Source organism: Juglans regia, chromosome 6, assembly GCF_001411555.2.
Source record: "Juglans regia cultivar Chandler chromosome 6, Walnut 2.0, whole genome shotgun sequence".
Classification (NCBI taxonomy): domain Eukaryota; kingdom Viridiplantae; phylum Streptophyta; class Magnoliopsida; order Fagales; family Juglandaceae; genus Juglans; species Juglans regia.
Genome location: NC_049906.1, coordinates 12,546,640 through 12,557,929, shown reverse-complemented (window position 1 = coordinate 12,557,929; position 11,290 = coordinate 12,546,640).

The following is an 11,290-nucleotide window of genomic DNA, read 5'->3' as shown; positions in this document are numbered from 1 at the left end:
TGAACATGATGGGTATTTAATTGTATTTAGGCTACTTATGCAGATTGTTCTCATTTGAAAAAGCATGTTATCTTATGTCATACATTTCAACCTGTAATTTTAAAGAGTGATAGGTAAATTCCTATTAGCTAACACCTTCAAAGGCCCAGGGAAAAAGGTCGAGAATGAAAAGATGAAGAATTACCTAAAGGGTTACTTTTAATACTCCATGTGGTTGTATGGTTTACATTACAATTAGTTCAATATGTTTATCTTTATGCAGTGAAATAGCATGGACCCCCTACATGGAAAACAGTTTCTAATACATTTGAGTGGGGTGAAGGATGGCTTCCCATGTTTTTCTAGCATGATGGACAGCTTGGATATCGGGAGTTAGCTTTTGCATTGCCATTATCTAGACTATATACAACTTGGTTTCTTATTTAATAAAAAAGTGTATGGGAGTTCCTCAGTCGATGTAGTTTTGGCCTTAAGTTTCTAGGCCATATAACCAGTTATGCATCGATAAGTAGTTGCTCGCGTAACTCCTTATCTTCCGTTGCTAAAAATAACTATCATTTTTAGGACGGACCTTTTAACTTTTCCATTCACAACTATCAATATTGATAGGATGTTTGGGTTGAAACACTGTCCTTCTAGATTAGGTGGCCATGTAGGCTATTTTACTTGAAATCTGATTGTTTTACTTGAAATCTGAATGTAGGTTGAGGGATTTGTCCGGCCTGGTTGGATTTCTATACACTTGATATGTTCGACTACCTCTTCATTTCATTTGGCTGTGAAATTTTCTATACACTGGTGGATTTCTTGTTGTTGTTACTTTTTTTGTTAAATTGTTGCTGTTGTTGTTAAATTGCTGCTGGTGGGTTTCATTTGGCTGTGACATTTTATTCGATTTTCATTCTTTCTTAGTTGAAGAGGTACTACATGTGTTGTTTGATCATAATGTCCTTTTTCATGTTTGAGTTGGGGAGTTCAAGTAATTTATGTATTTTGTTTTTGTGCTTTTTTTTATTTAGTTTTGTGAAAAACCTTTTATGGCGAGTAAAAATCGGCTGAAAATATTTTTTGTTCAATAAACTTATTACTTATTTGTGGCGATCACATATTGCCGCAAAACTCTATTCCCGCAAAAATTACCCTGTTGGGAATACATTATGGCAACAATAAATAATTATTAACTAAAAAAAAAACTAGTCAAATGTGGCGATTTCAAGTGACTAGCTAGCTACCAAATAATATTAGAAAATATCGTGCTAATTATAGGATTCTGATCTGATCACTTGAAATGCCTTTGTAATTCTTATATGAATATGATCTTTAATTGAGTTGTAAAAGTTTAGATTAGATTTTTTGGGCTAGCTAGCTAGAGTTCTTTGTATATGTTAGTCAAAAAAATGAAAATGATACCGAACTTATATTTCCTTTTTGAATGTGATCGCAACCGTTAAATATTCGAATGAAATGAAAAATAAGATAATTTGATAGTCATAATGAGAAATTTAAGAAAAAAAAAACCAACTTAGATTGTTCGTTGACCCCTTTTCTCTCTTTCCATATATTTGAAAAGAGTAACGATAGTAAAAACAAGCTTCATTTACAATTTGAAAATAAATTTTTAAAATTTTTAAAAAATAGTTGTCTTACATCACTTTTCATCTAAATGAAAAAAAGATTGCTTGTTGCTCGCATTTACAAGTGGCCTCTTTTATCTTGAATGGGACTACTTTTAGTGACTTTTTATGCAGGTTTTTTCCTACTCTTAGCTTCTAATTATATGTCTCCCTAATTAATTATGAGGATTAATTATGAGCCTGTATGATCAATGCATAGTTGTTAGATATATGGGATATTTCCTTCTTCTTTTGTCTATATAAACTATACTTTGTGAATGGTTTTTGAGGGATTGCTTATGCTTATACACATTTTGTAACACTCAATAGTTATTGAAGAATAGTGTGATGGGCGAAAAGGAAGATGGACCACCCAGGCCTTCTACATCGATTGGACTCACCCAGGTATGATACACATTGGTTATTTGAAAATATCGTAACTTCAGATATTGTAGGAGAATAGTTAATCCATGATTTATTTATATATTATAGGGATATTATGGAACTGTAAATCCATATAACCTGCCATATATGATGCCTCCAAATACATATCCACATCCATATCCATATGCTTGGGGTAGCCAGGTAAAGTTATTTTAGTATATATATATATTTTTTTTTGTGCGTTGGTTTGAGTCATTCTAACAAAGTGGATTTTTTGCAGCAACTGCCACTGCTACCCTTTGGACCAAACATGCCATCCCTTCTGGAGAGTAATCCGAGGGAGTTGAATAGAGGTGAAGATAGAACTCAGGTAGTTTATTTGAGTCTCTTTTTATGATTTTTTCTTCTACCTCCGAATTTTCCTGAATGACATGCATAGTTAAAAATGCAGGCTTCGGCGATGCCACCATGTGTGCCAACTATGCCCTATCCATATTGCGCAAGTGAGTCATCAACTATGCCATCAAATGCTATAGGTGAAAAGTTTTTAGGAGGTACACTTTTAACCATATGGGTTAACATCCATTGTATATATATATTAAAAATAGCAATGTTCCTAACCATGCAATCCCTCTTGTCAGAAACATATACATATCCACATCCATATCCATATGCTTGGGGTAGCCAGGTAAAGTTATTTTAGTATATTGATTTTTTTTAGTGCGTGGATTTGAGTCATTCTAAGAAAATGGATTTTTTGCAGCATCTGCCACAGCCACCCTATCTGCCACAGCCACCCTTTGGACCAAACATGCCATCCCCTTTGTCGACTAATCCGGATGAGTTGAGACGAGTTGAAAATACAACTCAGGTAGTTCATTTGAGTCTCTTTTTATGATTTTTTCTTCTACCTCCATATTTTTCTTACTGAATAACGTGCATTCCGAAAAAATGTAGCATTCGGCGATGCTACCATGTGTGCCAAATATCCCCTACCCACATTGCGCAAGTGAGTCATCAACTATGCCATCCAATGCTGTAGGTGAAAAGAATTTAGGAGGTACACTTTTTTAACCATACGAGTTAACATCCACAGTATATATAATCATAGGATAATGTTCCTAACCATGCAATCTTCTTTGTCAGAAACTTCATCCGACATAAATATAGAGCCAGATGCAGAGGAGATGAATGAAGTATCAGATGATGATAACAGAGTCGAGCCTCCAAAATCTGGTATGCAATTTTCTAGTGATAAGGAGGTTTTAGACTATTACAAACGATACGCCAAACAAGAGGGTTTTGGTGTTATCATAAAAAGGACTAAGAGAGATCTGGATGGGGATCCGAAGTATGTGACCATTGGTTGTACACGTGGCGGCAGGTACTATCCTAGCCACAATAATTTATCAAAGCCACGACCAACGACAAAAACTGATTGTAAGGCAAAAATAAATGCTCGCTTTGTTAATGGTGTATGGGTGTTGACCAGTGTTGATCTTGTTCATAATCACAGTACAGTTAGCCCACAGAAATCTAGATTTTTTAGATCTCACAAATGTTTGGATGAATATAGTCAGAGAATGCTCGATTTGAATGATAGAGCGGGTATTCGGATGAATAAAAATTTTCAAGCACTTGTGACTGATGCGGGGGGGTTTGAGAATTTAGCTTTCCAAGAAAAAGATTGTAGAAATTTTATTGACAAAGCTAGATATTTAAGAATGGGTAAAAGAGGCGGTGAAGCACTAAACGACTACTTCAAGAGAATGAGGAAAATGAATGATGACTTTGTTTCCGTCATGGATGTAGATGATGAATCTAGAATTAGGAATGTGTTTTGGGCTGATGCACGAAGTCGGGCGGCATATGAGTACTTTGGAGACGTTATCACGTTCGATACAACGTACGTAACAAATAGGTACGGGATGCCGTTTGCTCCTTTTGTTGGAGTAAACCATCATGGACAGTCTATACTCTTAGGGGCGGGCTTGATTTCAAGCGAGGACACAAGCACCTTCGTGTGGTTGTTTGAACCTTGGTTAGAATGCATGAATGGTAGGGCACCCGCAGCCATCATAACAGACCAAGACAGGGCAATGAAGAATGCGATTCAAATTGTATTCCCTAATGCAAGACATAGATATTGTCTCTGGCATATAATGCGAAAACTGCCTGAGAAATTGGGATCCCACTCGGCATATAACGCAGAGTTGAAGACTGCAATTTAGAGTGCAGTCTATGATACACAAAATTGCGAACAATTTGAGGAGAAGTGGGTGGAGTTAATTCATAAGTATGACCTTATTGATAATGCATGGTTGCAGGGGTTGTACACCGAGAGGTCATTTTGGGTACCAGTTTACTTGAAAGGTGTATTCTGGGCTGGTATGAGCACTACCCAACTGTCTGAAAGCATGAACGCCTTCTTTGACGGATATGTGCATTCCGGTACGACATTGAAAAAATTTGTCGATCAATTCGACAATGCTTTGAGGAAGAAGGTGGAGGCAGAGACGACATCTGATTTTCAGTCGTGTAACCAAACCATTCCATGTGTATCCCTATTCAAAATTGAGAGCCAGTTTCAATCAATGTACACAAATGCAAAATTTAAAGAAGTCCAAGCAGAGGTTTGGGGGATGCTTTTATGTAACCCTTCACTTGTGGGCACTGAAGGGTGCATTTCCACCTTTGATGTTTTCGAAGAAATCTCTACACCTGATGGACACTCCAAAATTGTGAAGTACATAGTTTACTTTAATGAAGATGAATGCGAAGTTAAATACACGTGTGCCCTGTTTAAGATGAGGGGGATTCTCTGTAGGCATGGATTGAAAGTCTATCAAATGAAGTACATTCATGTGTTTCCAGATAAATATGTGTTGGATAGATGGAGAAAAGACTTAAAGAGAAAATACACACTTGTTAAGAGTAGCTATGATGATTTACGGGTCAATGCGGATGCACAACGGTCTGAGCTTGTCGTTAAAAGATGTCTAAGATTTGCGACTCGTGTATCTCGAAATGATGAGCATGTGAATGCATTCTTTCATATGTTGGATGAGTTTGAGCATAAGTGTGTAGGATTAGAGCCTGAGTCCGGTTCAACAAAGTTAAAAGAGAACGTGATTGCCGATAAGGATAAGAAAATATTAAGCCCAAACGTTGTTCGGAGGAAAGGGAGACCGCCAATGAGAAGAAAGGTCCCAATGGTTGAGAAGGCTACAAGGAAGAGAAAGAAGACACAGGTATTACATTTTGCATCATCAGTTGTGTGGATATTGGAAAGACTTACATATATTGTTCCTAATAAATGTAAATTTTTATTTTCCAATTTAGACTTACAGGAATCTATTAAACGACGATTCATATAATGTTGACCTACCGGTGTCAGAAGTTGGTGCTACTGTTGACGAGGTTGTTATCCCAACCCAGTGTAGTACTCTAACACAAGTAAGGCCTCTGGCCGATGACGAGGAGTGAGGTTATTCCCACCTTTTGGCATATATGTTTTTTTGTTTTTAATGTAATCTGAGAAATAATTTTGATATTTTTAATATATTCAGGCTATGCCAAGCTTGCCCCATGGAACTTAGCCTACATACTGTCCTCTTTTTTTTAGTAGCATTGGCCTGCTAATTGTGTATATGTGTTTTGGAGATCTCAGTCTTTTGAGAACTATGGTGGAAGATAGAGTTTGGGCATTTTGTCTGAAAGCGAATACGGTGAAAGCATCCTGAGTTCTGTAGTTTACTATTGATGGATTTTGACTTGAGCATTGGCCTGCTAATTGTGTATATGTATTTTGGAGATCTCAGTCTTTTGGGAAGTATGGTGGAAGATAGAGTTTGGACATTTTGTCTGAAAGCGAATATGGTGGTAGTTCATTTGAGTTTTGTAGTTTACTATTTCCAGCTACATTACAAGGTAGCAGTTTACAAAAGTTACTAGCTTTTTCTGCTGTTGGTAAGTGTGAGACACTACACATAATGTTGTATGAGTTTTAACTAATTCAGACAGTAACATTGCTGATTTTGATATTGTTTTTGTTAGGCTCTCAAAGTTTATACAATATTGCTGACACCTAATTGTACCGAAGGAGAAACACTTATATTTCTATCACATAATGACGTGGAAGAAGTTCAAGTTTCAAAACTTATAAAAGTAAGTTTCCTAAACCATGCCACCTTGTTTCGTTTATTACTTTCATGTTTTATTTGTTACTTAGGCTGTTCTTCTTGATTTATGCTTCTTTAACTAATTTATTTTGTGTTGCATTATATTCTGTTCAAACTCAGTAGTTACAGGGAGGAACTTCAAAGTTTGTCTTTTATTTCTTGAGTTACTGTATTTCATCTCTTGTTCATTTTGGTTGTTGGCTATTCTGAAGATTGGCTAGAGGTATATGCCTGATCTCTGCTGATGGCATACGAGGCCCTAGCAAATGAAGTCAAGGTATGGATGCACTCATCATTGTACAAACATTTTTTTAATGATCTCAGCTGCCGTTAGCCACTCTTTTTTTAAAAAAAAGTTATGATTTTTAAAATAGTTTGGGGCCATAGATGTTCAGGAGATTCTGAAATCCTCAAGTTGGGTGATAGTGTTGGAATGGACATTAGCAGGTTTTATATATTTAGCTTGCATTTCTAAATTCTAAGTATCGTCTTTATATGATGGGCAACCTTGACCACCATGAGTGCTAATTTTCGGATTTTGTCTTCATCATGTATAATTTTTTACCACTATGTGAAGTGAAGATGGTAGAAAGGGTTGTTTGTGTTATGATTTGTTTTAATATCATATTTGTTATGTACTCTACTCTGGGGATGAATTGATGGAGGGGAAAGTCCTTCGCTTGAAGCAACAATACACTTTATGTTCAGCTTCCCTACAACCTTCGGATGGGAAAAGGCTATGACTTTTGAAATCAATTGGTAGTAGTATTCTTTGGAACATTTCAGAACCAACACCAAGTACTATAGTTAATAGAGACAACAGCTCTGAAAGGTGAAGGCATTTCCATCCTAGATAGATCTATTTCTGTTCTATTTCTGGTACAAATATTTTCTACAATTCAGAAAGAGAAAAGACAGTTTATGGATACAATACACTTTACCTCTTTTCATGTATCACAATAAATGCAGTATATCAGATTTTGGGAATGTTGTCAATGTCCAAGGGAGGCAATGGTTATTGCTCTATAGGTGTGAATCTCATTTGCATAAAAGAAATGGATCTTCCTAAAGTTGTATGGTCTTTCTACACTAAACAATAATGGTACTTTTTCCTGACATATCTATTGTCCTTTGTAGTACATGGAGGGATGGCATATCACTTTCAACCCTGTACCGAAGGAGCATGCTTTGGCCCGGGCTCATGGTTGTTGGTAAGTGTATATATCATTGTTTTTTTGGATATTAACTCAAACTTTGGGATTTTTGGATGTAATACTGCATGGAAAAGATCTCTATAATTTTGTTTAAAAGTTCAGAGTTTTAGGGAAATATGTTTTCCTTGGAGTGGAATTCATAGGCAATATTGGATTTTACCATGTCCTTAAAGGTTTTTTTTTGTAAGTCTGTCTTCTGGAAGTTTAAATTCTCTGGGACATCTTGCAAATTAAGTGGAGGCAATATTGGTTTTGAAACGGTTAATCAGCTGAAAAAGATAGCTCTTTTATTTCTATTACTAAGATAAATCCATGATAAGTGTTTTTATAAATCATTTGGATGTCACGATGTCTAAGAAAGTCATTTTGGAGGTCATTATACTCAATTTGACTATAAAACATCTGCACTCGTCATATTATCTTAATAATTTATTCATTAAAAAGAAACTTCTACTGCATATTATCTATAGCCCAACAGGTATTTTTGTTGGTGCCTCATGGGCACTTACTACTGCATATTAGCTTTATAAATGAAGTTAACATGTCATCATTAAGAGGATATATGGAGGTGATAAATCTCTCTCTCTCTCTCTCTCTCACAACCTGTGTAATTTTGACCATATTTGTTTTCCTCTAACATTTTTCCCCTATTTCCATAGATAATGGTGACAAAACAAAGAGGTGATCTGCTCAAATGCTCATTGTAAGTACTTATCGTTTCTATATAGAAGGATCATCCTTTAATATGGCCTAAATCAATTCACAACTTGGACTGATTAAATTATAATGAACAGGGCTTGGAGACTCAATCTATAAGAGGATTATAGTAGAGTACTTTGATCCCGGGCAATTCCTACCAATTCCTCTCAACCATGGAGATGTTTATTACAGTAGAGTACTGTCATAGTTTATATGCATGATCCCGGGTAATTCATGAAACTATACTGATGGAGTAGAGTCTGGAGATGTTTTGGCGAATTTGTAACAAACTCTTGAACATATATTGAGTAATTGCGTCAGTTATGTTCTTGAACCTCTATGGAGATGGGTTGTGATGGTACATTGACTATTTCATTTTAATTGTTTTTTACATTTTGAAGCAACTGGAGCAAGTGGATTGTATGTATGTTAGGATCTGGAATCATTTATGTTTACTTGAATAATAGCTATTTTTCTTCAATTAGGTATGTTTACTTGACTACATACCGCTTGACGTGCGCTCGACGTGGCGCTCGAGCGGAACTCTTCTAGAGAGGTTCCCTCGACTTCCGCTCGACATGTCGCTCTTGCGAACCTCTCTCGACTTCCACTCGACCTGTCGCTCGAGCAGAACTCTTCCAGAGAGGTTCGCTCGACTTCCGCTCGACATGTCGCTCGAACCAATGTTCAATACAACGTGTGCTCGACTTGCGCTCGACATGTCACTCGAGCCAATGTTCAATACAACGTGTGCTTGACTTGCGCTCGACATGTCGCTTGAGCCAATGTTCAATACTACTAAAAAAAGGTCGTGATGATGATGAATCAATGATGATGATTCAAGGGTGATCCAGCATTACTTTTATAATTACTGAATCGTTAGCAACCAAACAAGAAAGAAGAAGAAATGGGTGGATTTTATTTTTTGTATTAGTGTTATCTGTATTTTTTTTTTCAATTCACTTCGTTTACTTTATTATTAACTTATTAGTGTTGGCTTGATTTCTTTATCTGGAGCTATATTCACCAAACCGAAACTTGAACTTGAAGGCAGGTTTGTCAATGCCAACAAAGGCATAATGTGCTTCAGTTTAAACACAGACGAAGATTATACCTGTAAACATGGATTTTTTGTGCAATTAATGTCACATGTAAAATGAGTCATTCCAAATCATATACTGTTATTTGTTTTAATTATCATTGATTGGCTTTTTTCTTTCATTATGTTATTTTATATCATTGATGGAGTAGCTTTCGAAAGCTACACGTAACTAACTAATATATCCTTTATTTTTACTCAAAAAATATTGCCAACTCTAAATATCTAAACACAAAAAATCTTGCCATTGCAGAAAGTCCATGTAAAAAATGGCTATGCCAACTACACATGCAAAACATTGAACTTCATATACATATAAGCTGTCATAATTATATTCATAGATAATATATCATACATGTTAGGATTCCATCAATCTATTTTCATTTAAAACTAACATGATACATCTACATTCAGAACCAACCAAAAACAATTACAAGTGATACAATCCAATATAGACACAACAAAATACGTACAACCCTATTCTCTACTATCCTTTTATGAAGGTCGTCATCTTGCTTTTGCAGCGTTTTCTCTCTCTCTAATAGTTTGTCTTCTTTTTTTTGAGCTTCATACTCACGCAACAACAAAGCATCCTCCATCTTCCGAATTTCATTCTCTCTTGTCAAGTTTTTCTCAGATAATACTGATTGAAGTATATCTGCCCAAATGAAGAATTGACATCTTATTTCTCCCTGTGTATAATTCAAGAATTTCAAATTTCATGTAAATAAATATTTTGGTACATGTATTCAACTGCAATACAAAAAATTGGCAAAATTATTTACCGTTCCATAAGTCGGACAAGCATAAAATTTCCTTCCAGGATTTTTGTGAGTGTGGGAGATCTTTAATGGCGCTTTCAAACCACACTAACAACTCAGTGATTCCATTTCAATATCATTAACTACACATGATGATGATTGACTCGATGCCATAGTCGATCTACCGTGATGAAAGAGAGATGACTACTTTTAAGTGCAACACTGAGTTATTACCCACACGCTTCATTATCAGAATTATTACAAGGTAGGAGCAGAATATTCCACATCATATAAACCACAATCATATATTATGATAACAATTTGCAGACATTATAGGGGAATGCTAACAACAAATCTGGGTGCTTCTAATGTTTGACATTATTATTTTTTTCAAACCAAGTATAAATCTATCTAAAAGCAGTTAAGATGCATGTTAATATGCTAACAAGATGAATAGCATTAAAATGCTAACAACAAATCTGTGTGCATCGTCAGTTGTTTGACATTAATTGATTTTTTTCCCAACCAAGTATAAATCTATCTAAAAGCAGTTAAGATGCATGTTGGAACATGCAAACAAGTTAAAATGCTAACAACAAATCTGGGTGCATCTATTGTTCACATCAATTTGACATTATTATTTTTTCAAACCAAGTATAAATCTATCTAAAAACAGTTAAGATGACAGTTTAAAATGCTAACAACAAATCTGGCAGCTTCTATTGTTTGACAACATTTAGAAATTTAATCATCTAACATGATGTCAGGTCTGCAAAACTGTAAACTTTAGTGTGACATATAAAGTTCTAGACATTATATAACATGTCTAAGATACTTGTAGGTGCATCTCCTATACATTCCTGTGTAGATATTTGGGTAGCACCCTTATAGTTTTTCTTTAATAATTACATTAACTTACTTATCAAAAAACTGTGACTATTATATGCTATGAAATATAAGTATTTGATGAAAATGTATGATTTTGATTCCGAAATTACAAAATCAATTCTATTAAAAAGAAAGAAAGCCAGAAATTGAAGAGGTATTCAAAGTTAGAATTTATTAGGTTATTGAGAGTCAAGACTCTTGTTTCTGATCTTTGCCATTAAGTGTCACTAACTCTGAAAGTTAAGTGGATAAGAATAGTTAATTCTAACACTCCCCTTCACATATGGGCAAAAAATCTCCCCTCAATGCTAACATTTCGAAGTTCTTAACCATAACAGAAGCTATTGAATAGAGATAAGGCTCATCAACGATCACATGCTTCATGTGGTCGCAAATTACTATATTTATAAATGCTTAGGTTTATATGAAATAGTCAATTTCTTATTCTAAT